General features: G+C 45.9%; 1 protein-coding gene across 2 annotated transcripts in view; it reads left to right on the forward strand.

Moving 5' to 3' along the window:
* The first annotated feature begins 237 nt into the window (after positions 1-237).
* The window catches only part of ncoa2 (nuclear receptor coactivator 2), a 44,710-nt gene continuing 32,650 nt past the window's right edge, over positions 238-12,297 (forward strand). For both annotated transcript variants that reach the window (XM_084475386.1, XM_084475387.1), the window contains exon 1: positions 238-447. The gene's annotated coding sequence lies outside the window, so the exon portion shown is untranslated. The remainder of the gene's footprint in view (positions 448-12,297) is intronic.

Here is a 12,297-nt window from a genome sequence, read left to right on the forward strand (position 1 = left end):
CGGTGTCAGATCATAGTTTTTGACACGCATCCACATTAGGTGCAATGCCAGTTCATCCTCAAATCGGATGTCACCGACATCAAAGACAAAACGTGCATCCACATTCAAAGCGGTCCCACCACGGATCAAACGTGCAGATCGATAATCGCGATTCAATCATGTTATAACAAACGTCATTGGACGGATCCCGCATGCATGCAATTTCTTGCAGGAATCGACCAGGTGTCATTTGACGGCTGCTCGTCGCGAGGTTGAGGTAACCGAGTTGGTGCTCGTGCCCCGTGATGTGGTGTGTGGGGGAGGATGATAAACAGTCAGCAGAGAACAGGAGTAACATGGCGGCACAGTTAGCAGCGAGCAGAAATGTTGTTCCACTACCGCGAAGGTCAGAGCTGCTTCTGATTAACGGGATTTAACGGCGAGGATACAAACCACAAGTTTTAAACCGTGAGTACCCACGCATGGGGAGTCGGGGACTCTCGGGGGGGGGGGGAGACGGAAGGTGGTTTTGTTGTAAAATCAGTGACCTAATGCGAGGTCTTCAATCTCGGCTGTGTGTGTGGTGGTGGCTGCGCTCCGGAGTTAGCCCGTTAGCCGCTAGCTCCGCTCCGCTCGCCGACTGTCAGCGGTGTTTATGAAACTCAACTCGGCTAGTTAGCGGGCGCTGCAAGCCAACCGAGTGTTATGTCGTTATGTGTGCCATTGTTTCACACCGCCGGACGTGTTGCCAATGCATGCGTCGGGGGAGGAATCCGTGAAGTGGGTTAAACCACGCACCTTGCTCTGAGTGTTTTAGTTTTGTGCTGAGTGAGCGAGTGACATAGCATTAGCAGACAGAAAGCGGACGAAGTTGGCCAGTACAGCGGGGGTAGCGTTAGTTAGCTTAGCATGCTAAGCTACGGACGAAGTTGGCCAGTGCAGCGGGGGAAGCGTTAGCTTAGCATGCTAAGCTACGCTCCGTAGCGGCTCTCGCTCTGTTCAGGGAGCCGTCTCGAGCCGCCTCTCTCCCCGGCTCTCCCTACGTCTTTCTCGGGCCGGGCAGGACCTCAGCACCATGTGTGTGGTTGTGTTTTCGTTCGGCTCTAACCCCGAGCCATGTTTATTAAGACGTTTAAGGTGTTTAATGCATGTCATTTGAACATCGTATTTAGTTGTGGCCCCTTCTGACTTGGAGGGATTAAGGTTACACCGTTTGTTTTGACCCTGGGTCATTGCTGTTTATTTTGCTCAGCAATTTCGCATGTTATGTTAATGTATGGATTTTTGTGTGTGTGTAGTCTACACTTTGTCGTCGAATAAAAGCGAACAGGGTTGTTGTTTTTTTACCTGCGTTTTATCTAAAGATGCATTTGAGAGAATGATTCCTTTTTAAAATGTGTGGTAATAAAGATTAGTAAATGATTCATTATGCACGATAAGCAGAACTGTTTTTTACGAACGGTACGTGAGTTTTACTGGTTTTATGGTGTGCTCGTACTTTTATCTATCGGTAACAAATCATCTTAATAAACGTTGCTTATGGGTCGTTTAAATCCTATGCAAATCGAGGCAAACGTGATCAGATAAAGTCAATCTAGATTTGCATATATTAAGGGGTAAATAAACGTGTGTGAGAGAGAGGGGGGGTGGAGGTTGTATCGATTCGTCGTTCTCCTCAAGAAAGTCGCTAATGGCATCTTGAGTAATCGGGAAATGGAGCTGCAGAGTTAAACTACTGCGTCTCATTGTAGTACACGTCCTGAGTGCATTTCACTGCCTCTAAAGGCTCTCCTGCTCCGCTGCGCCGGGACTATACAGGCTGCAGACAGCTTGTGCCATTGCAATGATTGTCAACGCTTCCGCGTGTAATGCTGGAGGAATGCAGCCTGTGGAACCAGTGGAGCAGTCCCTGTTACATCACTCTGCCCACCTGACGGGGTGCTGGTGCTCTTGTCACATCCCAGTTACCGGTCCCGACATGAAATGTTGGTCGACTACCGTTCTGGCCGCAACTGTTGTTTTCTTTCTTCTTCTCTCTCTCTCCCCCCCGCCCCCCCTTCCATCAATACATGATGCATTCCTAAGATTTAGTTCCCTGTTAATCACAAGACGCTAAAATCCCAATGGCAGAATAGGGGTAATGCCTAGGTTTAATGGAAACGGTGCTGGATGTGGCTTGTCTTATTTCATTAAGCAGAAAGTTGTCAAATGTCGAAATGTCAAAACTATTTATTTGAGCCCAGTGTGTGCATTTCCTTGTGGATTCCAGTCAAGTAAATGGGAATGCCTTTAGAAAGAAGACTTGAAGGTTCATCTCTATTCGCTGTAAACTCATTTTATTTGTATTGTATTGCTCTTATGTTTAAGCCCAGAAGGAGAAGATGTTTTAAGTAACACTAGTCATCTTAGGCGGGTAGTTGAGTGCCATAGTAAACTAGAGTGGTATATAGAACCCTGTGTATTTGCATGCCAATCACCAATATAAAATGCTGAGCTGTTATTTGTTTAGTACTGCTTTTATTTTTATGATGCATAAACAGATAAAGGTGCTCACTGCATGTGATCAATGTTGTGATTGGCCGAAACCATGGATTGGGAGAAGCAGCTGTTGCCTCGTAACGAAGTGTGATTTTTATTATTCATCATCGTTGGCTGTTGAACTGGGAAATCCAGAGTGAGTGGTGGATTGATGACAGCTTTTGAATTTATGCGAGCGTATATGTAAGTATGTGATGTTTATATTAAGGTAGCAGGCTGGGTTTTTTTTCTCACACAAACTTGGCGCAATGCGTGCGTTCCTGCGTACATGTCTATAGCAACAGGGCCAGTGTGACAATGTGAAGTCCTGCTCATCACATGACAGCAAAATAATTTCTCTGCCTTACGCACTCACCGCCCGCCCCCCCCCCCCCCCCCCCCATCCACTTTGTGTAGCTTGTTCTGTCACTTACTCCTTTTTGCTGGGTCACAACTTTATTGTTATTTCAACACTTCTTCCCCCCCCCCCCCCCCAATGCAACCAATTCAACCAATTTTTACTTGCCCTGCTTTTCTAAAAAGGAATGAGAAAATCCATTCCCAGCGAGTTGGAATTAAGTTTGACTCACATTTAACCGGTCTTTGCCCTGTGACCGGCTGTCGTGTTGCATCACTTTAAGTGATACTGTAATCATTTAACCTTTGATCCCTTGGCTCTCTTGGTTGTGCGTTCAGTTGTGCTTCTTATGGTTGGGCAAGGCACAGTACAGGCTTTGCCTAAGCTTTTTCGAAACTTGAATGATCTGTGGAATTAGCCTCTGGTTTCTCCTCCAGTTCAACGTTTGGAACCACGATGGGTCACACCGTCCGTGTCCCTCCCAGACTTATCGCATGTCCCCTACCCTGAACAACCGCCCCCCCCCCCCTCTCCCAGGGAATTGTCAATGCACCGAAAGTGTGTCTCCCTAGCAGCATCCCATTGTCCGTACATATAGGTTGGAGAAGAATCTGGACAACCATAACAATTACCTACCGGCGCAACAGAGTCTGCACCACCAGGCCCCAAAAAAGCTGAGGGAATCTGCATTGCTGATAGTCTTAGTCGCCAGAGAAACGCTGTACTTTGAACAGAGAGGTGGAAGGCGCTCCACGCAGCTGACTAAACAACCTCCCACCAACTGTTCCTTTCTTATTTATTTGTTTATATATTTCTCTTGACTTTCCATGATTTTTCAATCGAAACGGCCAGACCTGGACGCCCCGCCCCCCCACCCCCGAAACGCGAGGCAAACGGCACATTGTGCCATCTGCCCGCCGCACTCTCCTTCGTGGCACACCGCGGAGCCTTGACATGACGCACGGATGTGCTTACCCCACACCCCCCCCCACGCCCCCCCTTCCCCCTCCACCTCGCATGTGTGTACATGTCTGTATGTGTGTGTTAGTCTTGTTTCACTGGGCATCTCACCCTGCTGCCTCCTGCGTTGGTGTCGCCATGGAAACAGCGGCGTGACAGGCCCTGGGTGGGCGTGAGGGATGAGCTGTGGGGGTAATGGTTGGGTTTTTCACGACTAAGGAGAGCGAGAGAGAGAGAGAGAGGCAGACGGCGAGAGAGCAGTCGGAAGGCAGAGGTGGTGTGGTGGATGAAGGAAAGGGAAACTTGGAGGGGAGACGGTGGACAGAGGAAAACGCACGATTCGGTACAGGCTCTCTTTCGGGGGCCACTCACTGACCCTAAGCTTACGTCCCGTTCGTCCACACATCGTACAGAGTCTGTGCACTGATACTGCAGCATGGCAGTACCCCCCGCTTGCGTAAGACTACCCCTTGACACCTTGTGTTTAAGTGTTTTTTCAGGTTTTTTTAATGGCTCTACTGCACAGCCGTGATTGTTGGTTTGGAGGATATTGTGGTCTCTGTGTTTTCCTGCTGCTAACACCCTCAGTGGGTAACTTGTGTATGAGGGCTTCAGCGGTGGTGCTTTGGAGGCCTTAAGGCAATCCAATGAGCAGGATAAGCTGGGCTCCTCTGTCGACATAGGACGGCCACAGTAAAGTGCTTTATTGATTTGCAGAGGCCAGGAGATATGGTGACGTCCTGCGTTCGGTCGCTAAGAAGGTGCCCTCGGGGCGGTTAACTTGTAGTGTGAACGCTGCAGGGGTCATGCCATTGAACCGGGGCTCTGACGCTGCTTTCACAGCTGTTTTGGGCCTGCATTATCTGCTGGTTGTGCTGAGCGGTTGAAAACGGTCCAGTCTAACCACTGTTTTTTCGCACATGGGCAACTCATTTTAATTTCCCTTTTCCTGTTTCACAATTTTCTGGCTTTGTAAAAACTCAAGTTATACTTGACGTGCAAACGTAAAGTCATTTTAAAATGTTTTTAATGTCATGCGTTTCTAGTGATGGGCAACTGTGCACGGTGAAGTAACACAATAAAACATGTGTTTTGCTTTTATGAAGGGCATAATTTCATAATGGTTGTGGGGTATCTTACCATCACCCGGACAGTTTCCATGGGTCGTCCAATAAGAAGTTTATTTATATTTAGCTATTGAAAACCCCTCTTTGCCTCAATCCAACATTACAAATAATGGTACAGTAGCAATCCTTAAAGTCTTTGTTTTTAAAAATGCTTTAATCAATGCAAAGTTTGCAAACGTTTTCCTATGTGCAATGGTGTAAATGTGTATTTAACGATTTCCGATTCTGAGACAAATTACTACACATCAGATACGTATCTAGATTACCGTATTCTATGTATGAAAGTGGTTTTGATTTGGAGCAAAAAAAAAAAGTTTAGTTTCACTTTTATTTGGCAGTCCACACCGTCCGAAAACAATTTGAGCTTTGTCAGCAGTGTGAACATGGTGGAAGAGCAGAGTGAGCGCCTTGCAAACATCTCTGGATTCACTCCCGACTCAGGGAGCAGGGATGCAGGTCTTAGCCCTCCGCTGCTGCTGCTGCTACTACTGCTGCTGTGTGCTCTTGGCGCTTGACACTAGCAAGAGTGCTAGCATGTGGTTGGCCTCTGGCCCGCTGGGTTGAATCCTTGGCACTGACGGGGAGAGCGAGCTCGAGGGATTGAGAGTGTGTCTGCCAGAGTGGGTGGGTGGGCGTCCTAGAAAACACGCCATGCAGTGCACTACGGCTCCTGAAGGAAATCCACAAACAGAGGTACATGTTAGCTGTGGCCTCCCCCCCCCCCCCCCCCCCCTGTGCCTGGGCCTCTCCGGGTGCCGGGCGAGGTGGTTGGGCACCACGCGTGCCCTGGGTGCGGCCAGCAGCTCTAATTGTCTTGTAGTGGTGCCAGGGAAACGTGCAAAAGCAGCTATTTTAAGCTCTCAATCCTGTACTTTGGTGTAGGGGTCACTGTGATGCCAAGGGGGGGGGAGGGCGTGAATACAGGAAATATCTGGTTCATTGTTTACTTGGATTTCTTTAGATTCTGCCCATGCATATCAGGTATTCCGCTTAAGTTGTGGAGTTCCTGGAAGGTTGCAGGGCGGTGCTTAGGGGCAGGCGGTCGGCTGAGTTCTTTCCCCCCCCCCCCCCCCCCCCCCCGTGTCTTTCCCGCCCCGCGTGTGTCTTGTAACATAATCCAATGGAAACAGAGCTGTCAGAGTGACACGGTTAAGAGGAGCCGGGCCCTAGTCAAACAACAAAAAACCCTCCCATTAGCTGGAGGATTTGTAGACAACAAACTAGAAGGTGGAGAACTTGTCTTGGGGGTGTTTGTCAGGCTCGCACTACTTGGCTCTGCTGTTGGAGTAAACCTTCTTCGATGGTTAATCGTTACAGGGTTGGCCCTTGTGTGTGTATTTACTAATATGTATGACGCATGATGACCCAAGTAATTAACACGTCATTAACATTTCTCATGTCTCCACTTCATTTCATGTCTCCACTTGACGTAATTTCTTGGATCATGATGTTGCATAATCAGTTTATTTTAGGGATGGACCGAAATTTCGGCCATCGAAAACTTTTGGCCGAAAATGGCCCAAAAGCGCATTTTCGGCTTTCAGCCGAAACACTTTTATCACCGAAACAACACGGCCGAAACAGGAAATTGTGATGACGCAAACAAAAACAGCGGCCAGCACACGCTTGTCTGGATAAGCGCCTCTGCGCCATAGATCATCAGTGAAACATTGTGAAACAAATGACACCTCTAGCTAAATGTAGTAATCTAGAGAACCAGCTACAACCTTGTTTTCATCCAAACGAGCCGTCTTTAGCGACGGCTCGCTATGAGACAGCTTCTATGAGCTGTCGGCTATCAGCCGCGAGTTTAGGGACCATCCGCAAAGTGCCGACAATCCACGAGCTTAGGGACCGTCTGCAAAGTGCAAAACGGAAAACGGTGTTTTTTCAGTGCTAAATAAATATTTTTATACTTTTAATAATTGTAATTGATTTATTCTTTGAATTGCAATGCCTTGATTTTAGTGAGGTAAGTACACAGTCATAGCTATAAATGCATAGCTATAAATGCAATGGTAGGCCTACTAATAATTGGCATAATAATTTATTTCGGTTTTCGGTTTTCGGCCTTGGTTTCCTCATTTTCGGTTTTTGGTTTCGGCCAAGAATTTTCATTTCGGTGCATCCCTAGTTTATTTTTATTTAACCGTTTGCAAGTAGCCTTTATTCAGTAAAGACCCAGAGCATGTGAACAAGGTGTGTATTGATAATTCAAGTGTTTGAATAGTCTCTGATTAGATAAGGAGGGCAAAGTGCATCTATTTCCTCCTGGCGCTAAGTCAAAAAACTCAACATTATTGATCATCTAAACATGCACAAGTATTTAAAATGGTGTTTCTAGATGTAAAAAACAATATGCTGCTATACACATTCTATAAGTTACTATGGCTTATATGTTATGGCAAGGTGTTCTCAGCCAAGTCCTAAATCACACTTTCTTCAATAAGGGTAATTACCTTCAATTAGGGTCAGGCTACCCTGACAACTTTTAGAATAACGCAACGCTGTGTGTGGTAGGTGAAGCTCTGAGCAGCTGTTTATTTTGGTATCCGCATCCGGGTGAGGGTTAAGCTTATTGAATACTTAAAGTATAATTTAATATATAATAATTCATTTAAATTACATGTGAAGGATGCGTTTAATTGTACTATAGAAAAAATCGGTCAGGATTTCATCTAGCAGAACTGTAAAACTACACTACAGAGTACCATCAGGAGTATAATGTTCACCAGCGCGTTTGGGTGTACAAAGTGCCTGTGGTGATTCGTGTTTTTTTGTGTACCTGTCATGTCCTTAAAGTGTACAAAGATCTCTTCATTACTGAGCATGAATATAGTTAACATGCACAGCCTGTGTATTACTTTCTTATTTTTTTACCATTGTGGAACGTTCCACCATCGAAATCTTACGGTTTCATTGGATCCAACATATAATATATAATTTATAGGGATGCACCGAAATGAAAATTCTTGGCCGAAACCGAAAACCGAAAAATGAGGAAACCAAGGCTGAAAACCGAAACACTGAAATAAATTATTATGCCAATTATTAGTAGGCCTACCATTGCATTTATAGCTATGACTGTGTACTAACCTCACTAAAATCAAGGCATTGCAATTCAAAGAATAAATCAATTACAATTATTAAAAGTATAAAAATATTTATTTAGCACTGAAAAAACAACACCGTTTTCCGTTTTGCACTTTGCAGGCGGTCCCTAAGCTCGCGGATGATAGCCGACAGCTCATAGAAGCTGTCGGCACTTTGGGGACGGTCCCTAAACTCGCGGCTGATAGCCGACAGCTCATAGAAGCTGTCTCATAGCGAGCCGTCGCTAAAGACGGCTCGTTTGGATGAAAACAAGGTTGTAGCTGGTTCTCTAGATTACTACATTTAGCTAGAGGTGTCATTTGTTTCCTTTTCAAAAAGGTCCGCTACAGACGGAGAGGGCGTGCTCGGATTAATTTTCCTTTTCTGTGCCGCATTCTTCTCAAAATCAGAATGGCGATCAGGATGTTTGGATTTCAAATGAAAAATTAAACCCGACGTGGAGAAACTCTTTGCAGATTTACCCCCTCTCGAAATTTCAGAATTACACGTTTTGCAAATCGCTATCCGTGGGTCTTTTTCAGATATATGGAAATATGCCCACACCGCAGACATGTTGGGGCAGAGGCACTTATCCAGACAAGCGTGTGCTGGCCGCGGTTTTTGTTTGCGTCATCACAATTTCCTGTTTTGGCCGTGTTGTTTCGGTGATAAGTGTTTCGGCCAAAAGCCGAAAATGCGCTTTTGGGCCATTTTCGCCCGAAAATATTCGGTGGCCGAAATTTCGGTGCATCCCTAATAATTTATTTTTAAACCATGGTTAATTAATGGTCTATATAAGCCTAATGCAATTAGGCCTAATGCAAAAAGGCTGTAGGCCTATTCGATTGCGCGGTAGGCAAGACCAGGTATTGGTGCGTGAAATGTATCAGATCATCCGTTTTTCTCATACCTGTGCTGTATGAGACCATTTGGCTTTGAGCCCACTGCTGCCTAATTTCTGACCAATCAGGGAATCTCTTCTGATTGTTTCTGGGATTCCATCTAGCCTGTCACATGTCTATGGCCATAATCCTTTTAATAAGGAAATAAGTACAACAGGAAATTGGTTGTACTGTGAACTAACATGATTGGATCGTTACCCTGCCTGAAAAAACTCAGGATATTCTCTTTTTGATTCGCCCGCCCTTAATGCAGGCGGTTGGTTGTCCCCGGTTCAACCCTCTGCCTTCGTAGTCTGCAGAACTTTATGTACCGTGGATGTTTTTCGTTGCATTTTTACGAGCCAGTAAAACCACAAGCGCTACCATGGATGTGTTTCACGGTCCTAATTGCATGTACATACAGTGACCTGTGTCTAGAGGCCTGTCATATTATTATCTTATTATCTTTTTAAAGTTAACAACAAACTATGATATTATTATATTTTTAATCCTTTTTATTGGAGAGTGAGTAAGACAGGAAGGTATAGGGAGAGAGAGGGGAAGACATGGGAACCCGGGTCTCTGCGGTCAGGACGGGGCCTTAATGGTACACCCTCTACCCGGTGAACCACCCCCGCCCCCAGGCCTTAATGGTACGCTCTACCCGGTGGACCACTCCTGTCATACGTAAGCTGCCGGTGCGTTGGACCTGTGTAACCGGAGCCGGTGCAGACTGGCCGCCAGAAGGCCGAGTCGGTAGCCAGGCTTCAGGCGGAGCTGCTCGTGTTGCGCGTTGGTGTGATTAACCCGTGGCGCTGCTGGCCTGCTGCGGCGTTCTTCAGTTCATTCCCTTTATTCCCAAACTGGATGCATTCTCCTGCCTCACTTATTGCGGTCGCCCCCGGCGACGCAACGCCACTTCCTCCTGCCCTGCAATCTGTCGCTCCACCCCTGGTTAAAGGTGACCTATACCAACCACCAGGTGTGAGTCAGTTTAGCCATTACAAACTGTTTTGAAAATGTACCGCTTCTGACATCACAGGTGGCCGTGGCCATGTCCACCTAGATGTGTGCTGGATAGATCAATCTACCAGCCTACCCAGTGGAGCGGAACATTTTCAAAACGGCTTGTAATGGTCACTTAAGCCCCACTAATGACTTATTATTTACTATGAATATAACATGGGGCTGAAATACTGGGAATATAATGCGTACTGGATGACGGCTTTCTTGCACACCCTGACATATACAGACACACACGCAAGAGGCTAACCTAATGTTGTTTTTTAAGGATGATATTTAGCCACGGATAGTTTTTTTTCTTTTCACCTGTCTGATGGAAGGGCAACTCATTCTGGCAATTTCTGCCTTGTCTTCAGGGATTGGTTTAGGGGGAGTACCGTTAAAAAAATATATAAATGAAATGAGGTAGTTATAATTGTACAATTACTTGATTTACTACTCTCAAGGAGATTTTAGGCAAAACAGTTTCACCCCTTTAGAGTGTGTGTGTGTGTGTGTTGGGCAAAGCATCTCCATTGATCCCTTCGGTGTTGGCCGTCAAAACAACTCATCTCCTCTGGCTCCAGAATACCAAACTCATCTCCTCCTTCCTCGTTGGGCTCCAGAATACCAAACTCATCTCCTCCTTCCTCGTTGGGCTCCAGAATACCAAACCTGTCTCCTCCTCCCTTGTCTCCTCAATACAAAACCTGTTTCCTCAATACCAAACCCGTCTCCGCCTCCCTCGTCTCCTCCTCCCTCGTCTCCTCCTCCCTCGTCTCCAGAATACCAAACCTCGCCCACGGCGGCGCCAGGAACCTAGAGGGCGGAGACACGAAAAGGGGCCTTAATATTATTATTATTATTATTATTATATATTATCATTATTATTATGACGACAGACCCCAGCCCGCGGTGGAGACCAGCCACAGAGACGTGGAGCTCCGTCCCGGACTTCCTCTGACGATGAACCAGGGAGGCGTTTCACTGATGGAGGCGTCTTGATGAAGCACCACATTGATTGATCTACAACATGGCTTCGTTTCAGACCCCCAAAAAGCGCGCCTGTTGAGCGCCAGCGTCTGGCTGGGTGAGGGGTGAGCAGGGGTGTAAATCGGAGCCTTCATGACGATTCGATACGATATCGATTTCTTGAGCCAACGCTTCGATTATTTTCGATACTTCAGAATTCCCCACGATACGATTCGATACTCAACATTTTTTACATTGTATCTATTGATATATCTATCAAATAAATCAACAAAAAAAATACTTTAGTGCTTACTGTGCAGGTCTAGTATGGCAATTAGCATATTCACTGTAAAAAAAAATAAAACCCCCCTTTTTTTAATAATCGATACTCTTGTGGACGAATCGATGCATCGAATCGTCAGCTGTATAATCGATTAATCGATACAAATTGATTAATCGATACAAATGGATTAATATTTACACCCCTAGGGGTGAGCCCTACTTCAGGTGTCCTCCGCTGAGCTTCTCAATGGACTGTTGATGCTGATAGTTGACACAAGATAACCAGTGGAGGTCCAGAGTACACGGCTGTGATTTAGAATCCCATACACATGCATGTTTTTTGGGGAACTACAGAGCTGCTCTGCTTAGTGTGCATGTTTTGACCAATGTTCTGCCATTTAAGGTCACTGCATCAGATATAGGGCACCGTGTCCCCAGTCATTGACTGCTACATACTGTAGCATACTGGGGGAAGGTAACCCCGGCAGGGGACTATATGGCCAGGCTGCTCGACCCCACCAAACACGAGAAATAACATTTATCTCCTGTGAAACGCTGGATATTGATAGAAAGATTACGCAAATACAAAATTTTCTCTGGTCAAACACTGGACATTGATACAATTCAGATTGGCTGAACGGTTGCCAGGGGGACTCTTCAGCACAATGCACTTGATCCCTTTGTGTTTGCTACCCTGACCTGAACAGGGTTTCTCACTGAGCCTGGTTGGTGTTTGGTTACAGTACAAGGGAAAATGTATAGACCTATCGGTGCGTTCCTCAATTGGTAACCGCAGGATTGGTAAAGGTTTTAAATTAGATGGGGCTTGTACCTGGTGGCGTCATCGCAATGACCTCCGTTACAGAAGTGAAAGAGCAAAATAATGTCATTGATGGTGATGTTTTGGTCATTGTTTAGTAATTCATTGAGATATTCGGTCATGGCGAGACATTGTTGTGTTTGAAACGGCCACAGCATTTCTCACGTGAGACGTAGCGAACAAAGTTTTGATAAGCCTACGTAATGGTGTATTTACTTTAATTCTAGATCCATCGCAAAATAGTAGAGCCCTATTGCAAGTTACATAAATTGAGGCAAAGTTTACCTGGGTAAATTAATAGTAACG

The sequence above is a fragment of the Micromesistius poutassou genome (genome assembly GCF_964030765.1).
Source record: "Micromesistius poutassou genome assembly, chromosome: 11".
Classification (NCBI taxonomy): domain Eukaryota; kingdom Metazoa; phylum Chordata; class Actinopteri; order Gadiformes; family Gadidae; genus Micromesistius; species Micromesistius poutassou.